Here is an 18,160-nt window from a genome sequence, read left to right on the forward strand (position 1 = left end):
GCTGGACTACCAGACCTTCAAAGGTCCCTTTCGACTCAAATGATTCTATGGTTCCATGAATTGCAGTTGTTTAATGGACTACCAAAAACCTAGTTGAAACCTAAAGGTAGATAATTGTTGCCACGGGGAAAACAATTTTTATTAAAACATTAGGATGAAGACTATGATGAAAATCTGTATTATTTATTTATTGAAATAGAATATTGAAAAATGAGGTTATCATTGAACACATAGACAAGAAAAGTAGAGACTTTAATCAGGCCATAATACACAAGTAATAATGAAAGAGACTTCCAGATTTAGATTTTTTGCTACACTCCTAGGATAAGAAATGACTTTAAATCCAACAACAACAGCAACAAAGAAACATCGTACTGTGATTTATTTTTTTTTTTAATATGACCTCTCTTATCATATACACATATTTTTTTCAAACCAAATATTTGAAGCTGGAGACCTACTAATTTCTGTAGTCATAATATTTTCACTGAAACAGTAGCCTAAACATTTCTAGGCCAAACTGCCTTCAGCACTTACTCAGTGCTGAGTTCAGCTGCTTTGTATCTGATGTCAGAGAGAGAAATCAATAAAAATTGCACTACTAGGAACAGACAAAATATGAACAGAAGATCCTTTCTGTGCTTAAAAATCAGTCACACAAATATCTGAGGACCAGGAAGTACTGTGTGAGTAAGAGAAGTCTAAAAGAATTTCCTGGCTACTGTTTATTCAACAAATATAAAAATAACAGGTTGTGTTTTAAAGTACCCAAATATGAGACAGCCTGACATATGGTGATGATGTTAAAGCCTGGAGCTCTAATCCTAGAATTATGGTAGGGAAACCCTGAAATTGGAGTGTCTTTTTTATTCTTCCAACTCCAATAATTTACCTCTAAAGTTCATGTATTATGGTGATTTTTGCATGAGTAGAAGTCTCCAAAGGCCTTACTTTCCATGCTGCAGTCTCACAATGTCTTTTGCAGGCTTGGTCTGGAAATTTGCAGCACCCAGTTCTTCCATGGTTTCATTGCTAAAAATTTGTTTTGCTGGTGGACGGTTGTAATTGTCTAGCAATTTGGAGAAGATCTGTACGTGCTTATTGCACTGAATAAAGGCTATCTCTATGTATCTACTTCCTTGCTGGCTGTATATCTTTGTAAAATACAGTGCTGACAACTTTAGAGAGTGGTGCATTTGGAAAGACAGTAGTAGTTGAAAGGCTGAATAAGAAGTGTTACATTTCTGTTTTCAGAAAGTTTAATTTACAGGCAAAAGCCTAAAATTTCCAAAGTAATCTGAGAACTTTAGTGTAGTTCTATTTTCTGTTTGTGTCTACCAATCTATCCATTTATTTGTGCATTTGATTGTTTGTTGTATGGTTTGATATGTCGTAAAGTGGGTTTGTAAAGAGGGACTGCTCAGCCCAAGCTGGGATAAAATACAACAAAACTCCTTTCATCCTTCAGATCAGATGCTCACAAATTCACTCATCCCAAATTACATCTCTTCTTTTTTTCAGAACAGGTCAAGAATCTCATAAATCTTGAAACTGGCTTGGCTAATTTTTACGGTATAATTTCATTGAATCTGAATGTAGAAGATATGTGTCACTTGGCTTATTAGAAAAAAGCCAAAAAAAAGCCTTTGCTGCCATTTTGCTGAGTAAAAAACACCACTCGTGATGATGAAGGAAAATAACACGGGTTGGAACGAAGAAGTCTCGCCAGCTTTCACAATATTGTATGAGACTTCTGAAATGCTCAGTTATGCCAGCACATCATTTTCTTGTGGAATTTGCCTACACTAGGAAATGAAGGAGAAGGAAAGGCAAAGAGGAAGAAAGATAAGGCAAAGTATGGAAAGGGAAGATATGGATTAAAAACAAACAAACAAAAACTTACCCACTAAAAATAAGTAAAAACTACCAGAATGTATTATTTTATGAATATATAGAACACATTCTATTTACTCACATTTTCCCCTATTTTTTTTAATAATAATTAATGAATTACTGATGACTTTTTCTCTCTGCATTTAGCCATATTTAAAATCTAAAACTAGTAGACAAAATATAACCCACCAAATAAACTTCAAGAAGAATTTCAATTTGTAGGTTCTGGAATTCTTTCTAATCTTCCTCAAATTACTAAGAGATAAATGACCATGAAAACAAAGGTCAGTGAATGGCTCTTAAGACATTTGAACTTGATAGGGGGTGTTACTTTTCAGGCAAAGTGGTAATTTTCTCCAAATCTTTAAAAAAAAATTATTAGCACCCAAGTGGCTAGACTGTTGACGGCTAATCACAAACTTTTTACTCCTGCAACTGACTAGACTAACACATGCTATTTACAACTTGTTTTGCTTTTTAGTCAAATGCTTTTATTATATTACATGTGAAAAACAAAAGTGAAAAAACTGCAAAAAACACCCAACACCAACAACAGCAAATGTAATCACAAGGTCTTAACTCTAATTTTTATTCTACTTTCCTGCACTGATGGAGTTTTCTGTGCTTAAAGTATGAAGTAGAGTCTGAGTATGATTTAACTTTAGCAAAGCAGCCACTCTGGAGAAGAGGAGGCTCAGGGGAGACCTCATTGCACTCTACAGCTTCCTGAACGGAGGTTGTGGTGAAGAGGGATTTGGCCTCTTCTCCCAGGCAATGAGCAGGACATGGGGATATGGCCGCAAGTTGTATCAGAGGAGGTTTAGGTTGGACATAAGGAAGAACAACTTCTCTCAGAGAGTGGTCAGGCACTGGAATGGCTACCCAGGGAGGTGGTGGAGTCACCATCCCTGGCAGTGTTCAGGAGGTGTCTGGATGAGGAGCTGCGTGATATGATTTAGTGCTTGTGGTGGCAATGGTGATGAGGAGACGGTTGGACTGGATGATCTTATAGGTCGTTTCCAACCTTGTGATTCTATGATTCTATGATTCTATGACTCTCTTCTAGAAAACAATCTAAATGGCCATGTTTTTCCCCAGGATGAAAAGCTTCTCCATTTTGAAAGCCTCAGTAATGTATCTGTGCAAGTGTGATTGCAGGTCAGAGACAATGTAATGGAAATCAGAACTGTTCCAGAAGTACCATTTCATTTCTGCAAGTACTGTCTGATTAGTAAGGAACTTAATATGTTCCAGAAAAACCACGAGAATCACAGTTCTTGGATTCAAGATGGGATTGTAAAAGACCATTACAGTCATTTCAAACTAATGAGTAATAATAAATTATCATGAGTAATTCCAGTATCAGAACTTTCAAGTTTCAGCACTAGTTATTTTTACAACTTTTTGATATGTTAAAAAGTCCTTCACTATTCAGATCTGTTTTCTTAACATGTATTTGTGGTTTGTAAATATTTTAGAATGGTTTCACTGATCAGTTACAGTTACAAATTTGGTTTCTATGATTATTATATGATTTTATAAGGACAGAATATATAATGTGATGGTTGAACATGTAGCTGATGAGTCAGGTTCAAAGGGATATAATAAATAGGGTTACATCAGGTTCGGGGCCAGTTGCAAGTGGAGTTCTGCTCATTCTAGAGTCAGTTCTCTTTAATATTTTTATGAATGGCTAAGTTTGTGGATGACACTAAATTGGAAGGAGCTGTTCAATCCCTTGAGAGATGAGAAGAACTGCAGAGAAAAGTTGACAAAGGACTAGGCATGAAGTTAACAAGTGCCAGATTCTGTACTTGTGATGAGGCAACCCAGGATATATGTGCAGACAAAAGGATCAGAGAATGAAGAGCAACAACTGTGGGGATAGTGGTGGAAAGTAAGTTGAACAAGAGCCAGCACTGTGCTCTTTCAGTCATAAGGACCAAGCATACCGTGGGGTGCATAAGGCCCAGCACTTCCACTGCCCAATGGGAGAAGTGGTCCATTCTGCTCTGTGCTGTGCAGCCTCGTCTACAGCACTGGGTGCAGTTCTGGGTGCTGCAATATAAGAGGGACATAAAACTACTAGAGAGCATCCGAAGGAGGGCTCCAAAGATAGCCAAGGGGCTAGGGGGCAAAATGTATGAGGAGAAATTGAGATCCTTTGGTTTCTTCAGCCCAGAGCAGAGAAGACTAAGGGGAGACTTCATGCAATCTGCAGCAACTCATAAGGAATGGAATTCTTCTCTCTAGTGACAGCGACAGGGGCTGAGGGAATGGCATGGAGTTGTGTCAGGAGAGGGTCAGGTGGGGTTAAAAATGGTCCTGCACCAGAGAAAAAATTCTAGGGAATTAGGTTCTGGTGATATATATATGTCTACTCAAAACCCTTCTGTATCCTTGAGTCTGTACAAACCTTTTAATTTTTTTGTATTTTACTTGTCAGTGCATAGATATAAAAGGCATAATTTCTTATTTGCTTATATTAAACTACACTTGCTGGTTCATGAGCTATCATGAGTTAACTTGTGTAACTGTTATATGTTACATAATATATTATTACAGATAATTTTAATCACAACACTGTAGGGAATTTTGCTACTTAAGAATTTCATCTCTAGAGATGAATAAATTGAAAGAATCCTCAGATGAATTCATTATTTGGGCAAAGTAACAAAACCTGACACTCTAGAAAAAGAATTTAACTTCAAGTATAAAATTAGCTTTTTTGAAAAAAAAAAAAGGATTCTGAGTATAAGCAACTATATAAATATATCTTTATATACGATAATGAATATAAATTAAAAAAATGCAGAACTTTGGTTCTGATGATGTTTGATGATTAGTGCATCTTGCTCTGATGAGAAAAGGCAAATGTCACATATAATCCTTTTTGAAAATAAAGGCCAGTACATATTGTTTAAGTTAATTATAGCTAATTAAAAGAAGTAAATTAAATTTGTACTTTTTTTCAGGCTCTTAACCTGCCAACTCAGATTGGCTGATGTCTATACAATGGACTCTTCCTACCCTCAAATAGAGGGCTGTACCTAAGCCAACTATTGAAAAGGATTTCCTGTTGTAATGAATGCTTTTTTACCCAAAATGTATTTGGAAAAATTTTGAGAAACATCTTGTAGACTTGAATCATGGTTGTGCTTGGGTCTTACCCAGCAGGTTCCCAGTCTGGGCAGTCCTGTTCCAGCACCCAGGATTGTACTGCAGGAAAAACACTGTTTCATTTGCAGGTTCACATGTTCCTGTAGAAAAATATATTCCTGAGCATTCTCTCCTTAATTTTGTTTCAAATTTACAAATGTCTCCCCCATTAGATGCTCTGGGAGGTTCATTGGCGTTAAGAAAGAAGTGATTTAGATAGAAATAAAATTAGGAAACAGATAAAGAGAAGGAGAAAAGTCTCAAAAGACATAATCATTTTCGAAGTTGTCTCCCTTTTATTTCTCTTCAGTCATTTGTGGAAAAAGAAATGATTATGCAGATATTTTTTATAAATGTGCTAAAATGTGCTGTAAGACAATAGACGTACTGTTTTTTTTCTAACAGAAGTAAACTCAATCATTAAAGAACATAATAAGAATTTTACATGTAGTGGTTTGTTCTGATGATCAGCTCTCAATATCAACTTGGTGCTGTATGGCAGCCACAACAACCACAGGCAATACTAAGACTTGGGGAAGAGTGGCTGGAAGACTGCATAGAGAAAACGGAACTGGGGGAATTGGTCTATGCTTGGCTGAACGTGAGCCATCAGTGTGCCCAAGTGGCCAAGAAGGCCAATGGCATCCTGGCTTGTATCGGAAATATTGTTGCTGAAATGATCGTCCCTATGTACTCAGAACTGGTGAGACCACACCTTGAGAACTGTGCTCAGTTTGGGGCCCCTCACTACTAGAAAGACTTTAAGGCGATGCAGCATGTCTGGAGAAGGGCAAAAAATCTGGTGAGTACTATAGAGCAGAAGTTTTAGAAGGAGTGGATGAGGGAGCTGGGATTATTTAGTCTGGGGAAGAAGAGACTCAGGGATGACCATATCGCTCTCTACAGCTACCTGAAGGGAGGTTGTGGTGAGGTGGATGTCTTTTCTCACGTCAATAACAATAGGACTAGAGGGAATGGTCTCAGATTGCACCATGGGAGATTCGGGTAGGATTTAGGAAATACTTCTTTTCTGAGAGAGTAGTCAGATTCTGGAACAGACTGCCCAGGGAGGTGGTGGGGTCACTGACCTTGCAGGTGTTCAAGAAATGTTCAGATTTTTTACAAGAGACATAGTTTAGTGGGAAATATTGGTAAGAGGTGGATAGCTGGACTGGATGATCTAAGAGGTCCTTTCCAACCTTGGAGATTCTATGATTCTATAACTCTAAAAAGCTTAGATGAACTTATTACATTACTACAATCCTTAGAGCATTCAGATCTGCTGAGCTCCAAATTATACAATAGACTTTTCAGAGTACTCAGTATTATGATACTCTTAATGCGAAAACTCAACAATACACACAAAAAATGATATTTAAGATTTTCTTTGTTGTGACCTAATTTTCCTTCCGTTTTCTTTGCAATTAATTGTTTTTTCATCATCATTATTACATTGCTAGGTTTTATCTCTTTATTTTGCTTTATATACAATTATCCTGAAAATTATAATTTCATGATAAATCAGCTCATTGCCCCCTAATATAATAACTATATAGCAATTAACTGATTTCCTTTGGATGCTTTTAGTATTTTTAAAGATAAACGTGTTTTTACCTGTTTCTTGTCTCCAGAAATCCAAAGAGAAACCTATCTCAGTGAAATGGCAGATTTCATTTTCACATTCAGCAATTCCACAAGTAAATCAAAGTGTCATGAATGAGATGGTGAAATTGTGTCATGATTCCTAAGGAATGGACAAAAAATTGAAGGTAAAATCAATCCAGGTGAACACAGCTTTCGTTTATGCAACCATTTCACTTCTTGTTAAATAAGTTATAATGATGAGTTTTTAGGAAATAGTAACTGTTTCAAAATTTTAAACCAATACTGATACATTTTATGGGATAAACCACTCAGGATTGAATTACCTGCTGGATGAATATATCATGGAACAGCAAAGAATGAACCTGATTTTAACATTTCTGCTTGGTGTGTTTTTTAAAAAATACTGCTCTTATTCAGATGTTGATGCTATGAGAAAGAAGTTTCTGCTGGGATGTCGTGTTTTATATCATAGTCTAGATTCTGATAACCATCACACTTGTCACAATCTACAATCATTTACATTATACTTTGCCATGATATTTAATGATCCATGTCAGCAAGCATGTTTTCGGTGTATTTAGGTAACAAATACACATGAAATTTGACACTCCAGGTCTCTAAGAGTTCCCATTTAAAAATCTGGAAAGAAATAAAAATCAGATAAAAAATCATGGTGGAATGAACAAAATTATAATGAACAGGCTTTCAATGAATATCTGTCACAACACATCAGCTGCTATCTGTACTGAATGTGTAGCCAAAGGGCTGATACTTGAACTACTTATCCTCCTGAAGAAACCTAATAGACTGAGCGTAGATAAGTAGGGTCAGGATCCCTTGCTTGAATTCTTTTACAACTGTCTTGGGAGCTATGAATTCCATGGGGTTCATTTTTGTTAGCAAATTTCTGACTTTCAACATGTTGAGATGTTTGTGCATGGCTGAATGTGAAAGTAATCAGCTGTGCTAACTTCACTAAGAACCCTTGAGTGCTGCCAAATTAAACTCCAGGCTGAACAGACAGTTGATAGAAGTAATTCAGCCAAAAAATTCCCTGGTAACATTGTTCAGATCTTAGTTATGTTCATATATTAAGTATTTAGATCCTTTGATTCTTGTGCCATAAATAACCACTTGAACTACCTTTCTTCCAAAAGAAAGGATGAAAGAAGGTCCTTAAGAACTATGAAATTCTTCTGGATTTCTTATGTGTCTCTTTCATGTGACAACCATAATTTTTGGGGGGGACTGTTCTTCTCACAGCATGCCTGTAGTAGAATAGGATTTATTTTTCCTTTAAAAGAATGTTCATGACACTCCTTTCTTTCAGTACGTTCCCATTACTTTTATGAATCACCATGAATATTAGCAAAAACAATACTTTTGATGTTTTATATTAGTTAGCCTTTGTAACAGGAAGAATAATTTGTATGTGATCTTATTTTGTAGATTACTCCAGTGCAGTATTGCTCAGGACGGATTCAGTTTGGTAACTTGAAGTGAAAAGATACATATTTTGCCACTGAGAATACTTGAGTATTTTAACACTCAGATAATTCTAAATGAAAAAAGGGTTGATTTTATGTCCCCTCATTTTTGGTTTCTTAAAGCTTATGAGTGCAGTTTAAATTATTTAATTCAAAGATATCCTCAAAAGCATTTGTTTGGAAACACATTAGGTATTTATTTTAAATTATAAATTGATCTGATTTACTGTCCAGAGATACCATTACATTAAATGGCTATAAAGTTTGAGTTGGACTTGGAGTTAACTTTTTATATTTGTTTGGGCAGAAGAAACCCTCAGCACCAGTTGGTATGCTTTTGTTCTTTGTAAGTCTATTTTTGAACTATAAGCCAAAGAGTACCTTAGGAAAGACTTGTTATTATTACAGATGCTTTCATAGAATCATTGAATGGCTTGGGATGGAAGGGATACCAATGATCATCAAGCTTCACCCCTTTGCCACAGGCAGGGCCACCAACCTTCAGATATGGTTCTAGATCAGGTTGACCAAGACTCCATTCAACATGGTCTTGAACACCTCGAAGGATGGGGCATCCACAGCTTCTCTGGGCAGTATATTCCACTACCTCACTCTCCCTGTGAAGAACTTCTCCCCGACATCTAATGTAAACCTTCGCTCTTTAAGCTTAACTCCTCATTCTTATTCTTATTCTTATTCTTATTCTTATTCTTATTCTTATTCTTATTCTTATTCTTATTCTTATTTGTATTCTTGCTTTATTCTTATTCTTTCAGTGAGGTAGTAATAATGGATCCAGAAAATATTCTTGCCATATAATATTATGTATATTATGTACTTTTACTCTTCCAAAATTCCTTTCTCATATGAGGAAAACTGAAATAGTAAGAGTTGAAAGAACCTACTATTATGTCTGAACCATTATTCAATACAGAATCATTTTTTTTCATCTCCCAAAATGCAGCTTCATCCAGTGTGAGTTATAAATTTTTAGTCTTTCAGGGCTAGGCTAGATGGCACCCAGGGCAACTGGATCCAGTGGGTAGCACCTCTACCCATAGCAGAGGGTGGGAACTAGATGATTTTTGAGGTCCCGTTCATCCCAAGTCGTTCTATGATTCTATGATTCTACAATTCTATGACCCTATGATTCAATGCCTGAAGCTTAATTGAACTTCCAAATTAAGGAACATCAGGAGATAAAATACCAAATCAAATCTGACTTGGTTGCCAGTCCTTCAGCCCATTTACCCATTGAATTTGTCTGGGGTCTGGCAAGCTAAAACATTGTGCTACAGCATTTTCTGCGCCTGAAGAAATGTCATGTGTCTCAAGTTATTGCTAGTTAGTTCTACAAAGCAGAACCTCTCTCTCTTTGGCATAGTATGGTTCTTTTGGTTTGACATACAGGGAGAATCTTCTGAAATCTGACTTGATGCAGCAGTTAACATTGTACATAGTTTACTTATTTTTATACACAATGTGCTACTTCTTTTGTTATACATAAAATTTACTGCTGTATCACTGAGGCAATACAACAGAAATTCCATAACTTAATTATTTTTTGTATTACTCATCAATTCCACGTAGTTAATGGGAGTAATAATGTGCTGCTGTTGACACTTCACAAAAACGTATTGAAAATATATTGTTCTAAGCAACAAACAATGTCAGAGACACGTAGCTGTAGTCAAATTTAGCATGCTGGGTGACCAAGACTGACTAGGTGTAGCTTTTGGATTCTGTAAACTAGAAAAAAAGTCAAGAAAGTAGACACAGAATAATCTTTCTAATAAGGATTTCTTCCATTCCGCTTTAACTTATTTAGCATCTAGTTTTTTAGCTCAATATCCCTCCCAGCTCCCCTATAAACAGTCTGACAAAATTTATTTCATGTAGGTTTGTTTTCCATCTTCCTGCAGTACTTGTTGTCAAGGAGTGACAATCAAAAGTAGATGTAGAGGTAATTGCATTTTGATTAAGAGATTAGAAGTATACAGATCTTTAGAAATGGGAATAGGAAGGAAGGGCACCTTGTGAAGGAAACTGAGATCCCTTTATTCTCTATGTCTCCTAGTTTTGGCTTGTGTTTCACAGTTTAGACTCATGATTGTTCAAATTCCTTATGCAACTAAGTTCACAAGGTTTGGGTTTGGAAGAAGTATGCAAGCCTAAAGTAATGTACAAAGTCCAACCACATGGAATTGTAGGCTCTCATGGCTTTAGATTTTGTTCTTTCGAATGAGCAGGCTCAGCAAGAGGAAAGCCTATCCAAGGATTTGTTACTAGGGTAGCCACATTGATTATGTCTCAGGTTTTGGCTGGATATCAACGAATCTAAGATTTTGGTTTTCATCATGGTTATGTGTTCAGTCCTAAACAATGGAAACTTTGAAACTTCAGCAATTTCTTTGTCAAGATTAGGTTGTCAATTCAGCAACTTAATACCACCAAGAAGGATGATGCTTTGAGTGTGTTGCATTCTATGTGATTGAGTTTATTCACTGCACTTGTGCTGACCTTTTCACTGAGGTGAAAGGAAAGCAAGAAACTGGAGGAAGAATGAAAACGAGAAGGACTGAAAATAACATAATGGGAGAAAGGAAGAAATTGTGATAGAAAGATGTTCTATTTTTTGTGATTTAGTGTCACGTTTACCATGTGGGCTTCTTTGATAAGAACAGTCATAGGACTGGTGTTTAGGTCAAAAGTATCCTTAACTTATAAAGAGCTGTAAAATGTATTTTCATTGTAAATACAAGAAGAAAGTGTCTTCTGTTTCTGAGCTACAAACATTTATACCTGGTGAATGGAATATTGATCTCATCTGCCTGGTCTATTTGGCTCAGATATTGAACTGCTGCCCCAGGTAATTTAACATTCAGAAAGAGAAGCAAAGATGAAACAAACATAGCAGACTTTGTTCTGATATTGAACTTGGATTAGCATGCTATCCATACATAAATCTGTAAAGATGTCATGCTTGCTAGACCCTGAAATTTTGAGGATAGTTCTGAGTATTTTAACTGTCATCATCCTTATTCCTAAGAAATCTCCATTTTCTTATATTGTATGAACTCCCACTGCACAGTTTTATTCACATATTGTATTTTATTTTTGATTTAAGCCTCGAAACATCAGAAAAATATGATAAAGTTTTTTATGATAGTATTTGTACTTTGTACAGTACAGTAGTAACTGTTCTATGTAGATGTACAGTACTTTGTAGCTGTTTATCATAGACTTCTGAATTTAGTTATTTCTTTGTCTGGCTTATCCTTCCTTGGTACAAATAACTGCTGTATTTTAAGAGTACAATGGTAATAACATTAAAATAGATACTGATTTCATGTTTTCCTGGATTACTAATTCTTCCTTACCAAAAAGGTTTTACTACTTTGGTGACAATTTTTTTACATGTACTTTTTCATGTACTTTTTCATTTGAATTGATAACTGCTGTATTACTGCTTGGTTGTTTTTTGCTTTTTTTTTTTTTTTTTTTTTTTTTTTTTTGTTTGTTATCATCTAAAGTGACAAGATAAAGGACAATCTTGGCTTTAAAACAGATGGGCAACCAGAGCATTTTTCTGCATGTATTTTAGGGAGTTTCAAAGTATTGAATATTATGAAGAAAAGCTGATAGACTCATATGGACCCTACCAATACATTATATTAAATGTCTTATAGATTACATTTCAGGAGAAAGAATTAAATTTGATGAGAAGTAGTATATATTTATGGGATTTATATGGCCTTTTATGCAAACTTGCCATGAAAGGTTAGGGTAGAAACTCTTAAATAACTTTATGTGAACTAGAAGCCATCAGTAAAGTAGCTAGCAGCAATACTTTTAAAAGATATATTCTGATTGACAGTCACAATGCTAGTACAAGATTTATATATGCATTAAAAAAAAACTAGTAGCATTAACATGAGGCTGTAAAAACATCTTGGCATTCATAGTTGTAAAAACTATAGGCAACTCAGCTGAAGTGGCTGAAAATATACATCAGAAGAATTGTAGAAGAGAAAAAATAAGCAATGCCTTTTTAAGAGAACAGCTTTCAATAAAAAGCTGCTATTGCAAAATACTTAAATCTGTTTATAATTCCCTGACCTATAAAGTGGCAATAATAAATGACATGCAAAGGATTTTTCTCTTATTCCTATAGTTTTTGGCAAACAAATAGCTATAATGACTTTTCCAGGACTATGTCTTTAAAAAAATCTTGTTAAATCGTATTTGCACTACAGCTGGAGTTCCTCTGTGTAAATGCTTTACTGTTTAAACAGACTAATGCTCAGTTCGGTTGTGATTCATACTGAGAATTAAGAGGAAAAAAAAAAAGCTTTAATGAAATCCTGATATTTAAAGGATTAGAAAACAGCCCTTGCTGGGACTGTAAAAGACTAGAGAGCTTTAGAATTTCAATTTTTTCTATGTCTCTTGCTGACAGAAAACAACCACATACTGTAACCAGACCAACAGGAGAAGCAAAGAAGGAGAATAAAACCCAAAGACCCAAGTAAAAAGAAAAAGAAATGAGTAAGAATTTCTAGAAAAAACTTAGAAAACATTCTTCTTCTGGATTCTCTTAAACATCTTTATCCTGTCCATAGTTTCTGGCAACACTGCAGCTGGACAGCAGGGGCAGGACAGTAGAAAAAGATGTGCACATCTGCAGGGACATTTTCAAAGACACAGCTGACAGCAAGGTGCCTAGCTTCCATGTTTGTTTTTGAAAAGCCTTCCAAGTATCTGAGGGTCTACAAGATGGTTTAGATTAGCTGGAAAGCTAGCTGAGCAGAATAGCTACATTAGAGGCTGGGGAAAGCTAGAAAATGCTCTTTCCTGAGACTGTGACAGGATTCAGATTGTCCAGACATTGAGGTTTTGCAGGTAGAAATTCTATAGAAAACTGGCTGGATTAGCAACCTAAACAGCAGCTGAGCAGCTTGCTTCCATCTGATATGTGCGAAAACGTTAGAATACTTTCCTTTGTTTCAGTCATGTCCAGCTTTTCATCCTCATCTCCTCTTTACAAAGAACAAAATCCAGCAGCTCAAGACAGATTCACTGCTATACTCACTATAAACGGAAGAAATAACGTCTTTCGGATCCTCTATGGGAATTTTCCCTGAGGTATGATGCATGCCTAGGATTAGCACAACTGGCTCTTATTCATATTTGTGCAGTCTCTGAAGCAGTAGATCTGAGTGGTAGGAAAGTGGCTGGAAAACAGTGCTCTCTTCCTATCCCCTGCTGGCATCCTGATTTGGATCCTTCTTCCAAAGGATCATTTGCCAGCTGTCACAGAGTTAGTTTTAATTACATTTCATTTTGATTTGTATAAATAAATTCTTTTTTTTTTTTTTTTTTAAGCATGAATTATCTAGGAGAACTCAGTGAACTCACACATAAAAACAATTATGATTAGAAATAATTTCTGCATTGTAGATGCTATTGCAGAATGATCTCAACCTGTGTGTCTTTCAGATTCAAATAAGGAAAAAAGAAAAAAGGATGCAGAACATTTCTTCAGGACCTGGCTTCATCATTCAACTAAAACATTTTATTCTTCTGGACATCTTCAGTTTGCTATTCATTATGTCCTATGCTGTTCTTCCTTCTAATGATTTAATAGAAGCATCTATTTGTAGAACAGTTTCAAAAGTTCCATGACAAAATTCAGATTTCCAACCTTATATCTTTCTATTTTATCTGGAAGAACAAGGGCTACCATGCTAATTACTGTCTTCCCTGGCCTGTCTTTTACGGGTGTGTAATTGGCAGAGATTTCTGGATAGGCATTCTAGGATTTCTTAACAAATACTGTGATATTTCAACTTCTCATGAGCATTCTAATTCCCCTTATGCTCCAGGAAATTCCCTTAATTTACCTGTAATGACTGTTCTGTTTGCATACTCCTGCACCATTAATTTGTTTAAAGAGAATTGTGAAGTTCTCAAAGTGCTTTGTCCTAAGCCCTGAATGTGGTTTTATTGTGGCACTGTCAGTCACGTAGTGTTCAATCTCCTGGTACCTGTGTAAGGATGAGGTTTATAGCCTTGTTACTCTGTGACAGTTCATACTATAAGGCACAGTCATATGTTCCCGGGGAACAAACATGTGTGGTGCAAAATCAGGGGGGTTCATTAGTCACTACTTAAACATTTGGTCTATACACTTACCATGTATCGAGCAGGTTGATACACCTAATGGCATTAGGTACCTCATGAACTCCCGTTCCAATATCTTCAATAACTTCTGATCAAAATTCAAGGTAGCTATGACCTGATTCTTGACATCAGCTAGAACAGAGAATACTGTCAGCACTGTGATGTACTTAGAAACAATTTTTAATGGTCATCTCAAAAATTCTTTCAGTCACTGAGCCATTGCCTTTCTTTCTTTATGAATTATTTTTTTTAAGATGCTCTATGGTAATCAAATTTCAAACACATGTTTTTCACTAAGAAATAAATGAGTGAAAACTTTTTGTGTTCCTCAACATGTGGGATAATTTAGGGTTATGGAGTTTTTTAATTTACTTCATTATTGTTTCTGGACATTCAACATTTAAATCTAAATAAGATAATTTACTAAAAACCCAGGTTGTTCTGCCTGAGAAATTCTCTTGCTCTGCAGTCAGTGTGCTTAGACTATGAATTATTCTATAAATGAAAGTTAAGTTTGTAAATTACTTGCTTACTCTGGTGCAGACTCATTGACATTCCTCAGTGTGACTGGAAAAGTGGAGCATGCACTCCACATGTGGTCCCAGAAATCCCTTTGCACAGGCTGCTCCTGCTGCTGAGAATGCAGCATATGCTGCTTCAGCACCTGCTGCTTTGCTGTCCCTCAGGGACATACTGTTGCTCTTACATCATCTGCTCCTGATCCTGAACATATGCCAAAAACTCAGGGACACATATGAGCTTTTCTGTACAGGAATGGAAATGAATACACTTTCTACCACATGAAATATGTGCCTGCATACACAAATTTCCAAGTAACATGCATGTTACCATAAGTAGCTCCTTCCTAGGAGAACTTTGAAATCAGATCTGAAATGGCATCGGGATCTTATTAACTGGGAGTTTTCCATTGATCATGATGGCTCCTGGGTGAGGCTCTGTGAGAAAGCTGGCCTATGTTCAGACTCTGACAAATAACATAGGCATCTCCATGGTGGTTCTGCCACTCATCTGCAGTTTTGTCTGAGTTAGGAGAGCAGTTGCTCCTGAAAGAAAGCTATGAAAAGAAGAAGGAAAAGAGGTAGAAAAGCAGTGTGGTAATATAACTGAAATTTGCAAATTACCTCCAAACTTGCCCTTCCTTGAAAGTAAAAGCAAATGCCATGTTTAGTTTCAGTAGCTGTTTCCAAGGGTATAAATAGGGATTCAGACTTAGTCCTCAAATTTGGCACTGCCAGCTCCCCTGAAGTATGTACCATCCTGGTGCATGTGGCAGAAAATAAAATAGCTCCAGTAGTACTGTGCATTTTCTTTGCATCACATGGCCATGAGTACTTCACTTTTAATCAATTTGTTGGAGAAGTACCGATAAAGTATCTTTTGAAGGGATGTATTAGCATGCTGAATAACATAAATTGCTGAGAAAATGAGATATTATGCACTCTGCAGAACTGTACAGGCAGCTGTCACTGCCCTATGTAAAGAGGCTCATTGGAGGTCTACCCTCACTCTGCTCCAGGACATAACAAAGAGCATGGTAAAGCATCAATGAATATTTTCAGCTACCGATGTAAATCACCTTTCATAGGATTTCACCCAAAAATCACTGGGGAAAGCCGTCCACAGGGAAAAAAAAAAAAAAAAAGACTAAGCAGAGAAATTCAGCTTTTACTTCTAATGCACAAAACAGAAATTGTCAGGTTTTAATTGCATTTTGTTGCACACTAGGCTACAATCACAGGATTGGATTGGGAAGCACTCAGCAAAAAGATGTTTGTCCCTTGAAATTATTGAGGTCAAGATTAGAGCTGCTTCTACCCAGTCATCTGAAGAGAAGAGAGAACACCTAGACATTTTCATGGATATCCAAGGTCCACATCCATGTTGATTGGTGTGCTCTATTTAAAGAGAAGATCTGTGATCTCCTCGCTCTTTTCTTCACGTAAAATCTTACTGAGCTTTTAAGGCACAGTAGGATCCTAAGAAGATTACATCTTGAATTTATTTTAACTGTAGGACAATTGCTTGTAACACTCATTTTAAACTGAGTAAAAATCAAAGTAAATCAGTCTAATCCATACCTTCAACTTTTATGTAATTAAATTAAAAAAATAACCACGATATTTTGCCTATGTGTGTGTGCTTGTGTGCATGGTTGCATAGACACACTTCCCCATATTTTATACAAATCAAAAATAATTATACATTTAAATACAAGTGAGTGTCTAAGTGTTCCACTACATTCCACAAAAAATTCAACATGTCTCACAGAAAGGATAATTGTGATATAATAGTAATAAGCAACAGAGAAAAGAGAAATAATCTGAACACTTTACTTAAAAAAGTAATGATGTGCTTTAGACCAAGTGGATCCCAGGCTTCTCTCTGCTGTGCCACCACCAGTAATAGTGACAAAGATCATTTCCAGCAACATTCAGGGCAGCAGCAAAGAAAAATTCTTGCCAGAACACAAACTGCAGGAAACTTCTGAAGACGTGCTACTATGTTCTCTCAGTGTGCATGGCAGAAATCCAAACTACAGTTACAGCAATGTTCTAAAAATCTACCTTAAAAGTTTTCTCATGCATTAACTATGTAAAGATTAAATTTGTTCCAGTTCTGATGCCGCAGGACATGAAACAGTCTCGGGCAGGTCAGTAGATTTCTGGAATTGTAACTAAAAGAAAGCAACGTACGAATAAAATATCTGGAATTGAAATGAGAAAGAAATTAACATGAATCCTTGGAGTTGAGGAGCTGAGGTAGTTCTCCCATGCAAAAGCCCTTCTCTCTTGTATTTGTGGAAGGCCTGAATTTCCAAGAGGTTAATTCCAGAAATCCAGGACCTCAGGATGGAAATACCTCCTCATATTGCCTCAAGAATATTTTCTCCTGCTCCCTTTTTTCTCTTATACATATACACAGACACAGATACACCGAAGGGCTACCACACCCCTTTACAGATAGCCAAGACTAGGTACCTTCACACAAATTATCCTATTCAGCACTACTTCAACTTATCTTCTCCCTTCCCAGCTTTATAGGGAAGAAGTGACGTGCATAATGTCACAAAAGTGTGCCTTTAAATCTATTATGGCATTTTAAAATATCCCTAAAATCCCTCTGCAGGTATTCTATAACCTTTCAAGTAGTTATTGAGGAAGATACACAAGGCCGCTATTGTGCTCTGTAATATCCATATTTCTGGCTGGTCTAAACATCAGCTCTCTGGAAAGGAATGTCATGTAAGAAAATTTGAAAACAGCAACGAGGAACACAGAGTTCCAAGCCTAATGATCTCCAAAAATACTTCTAAAGCAGCTTAGTATGAGTGAGAGTTAAAAGAATGAGTGAAGATGAGAGTGACTGGCTGGAGGAGAGAGTTTTTCCAGACAATTAAGAGAAATAGAAATAGTGTTTGTTTTTCAAAGAAAAATCCCATTCAGTATCTCGAAGCCAGACACCCTCATAAATGGACCCACATAAATCACTCTCCTCCTCTCTCCCTTCCTCTGCATAGCAATCCAGCACCCTGCCCAGAGTGACAGACAGATCTTCTCCTGTACAGCCTCCGAGCCATGCCTCTGCTGGAGCTGTTTGTCTGTGGTGATTCACTCCAGGATGTGAACCAGGAAAAGCAGGCTAAACTGTCTCTCCTACTAGTAGGGGGGGGTTGGAGGGAAAGTGACCCATGTGTTCCCAAAGCCTGTCTGTGTCTTCTTCTCTCTCTAAGGGAGAAATAACTGCAGGGTTGTATTTCTGGGTTTCAGAAGACCACAGAATTTTAAACATCAGGGATGTTTTCAATAAACACT

Source organism: Tympanuchus pallidicinctus, unplaced genomic scaffold, assembly GCF_026119805.1.
Source record: "Tympanuchus pallidicinctus isolate F22 unplaced genomic scaffold, pur_lepc_1.0 scaffold1, whole genome shotgun sequence".
NCBI classification, from domain to species: domain Eukaryota; kingdom Metazoa; phylum Chordata; class Aves; order Galliformes; family Phasianidae; genus Tympanuchus; species Tympanuchus pallidicinctus.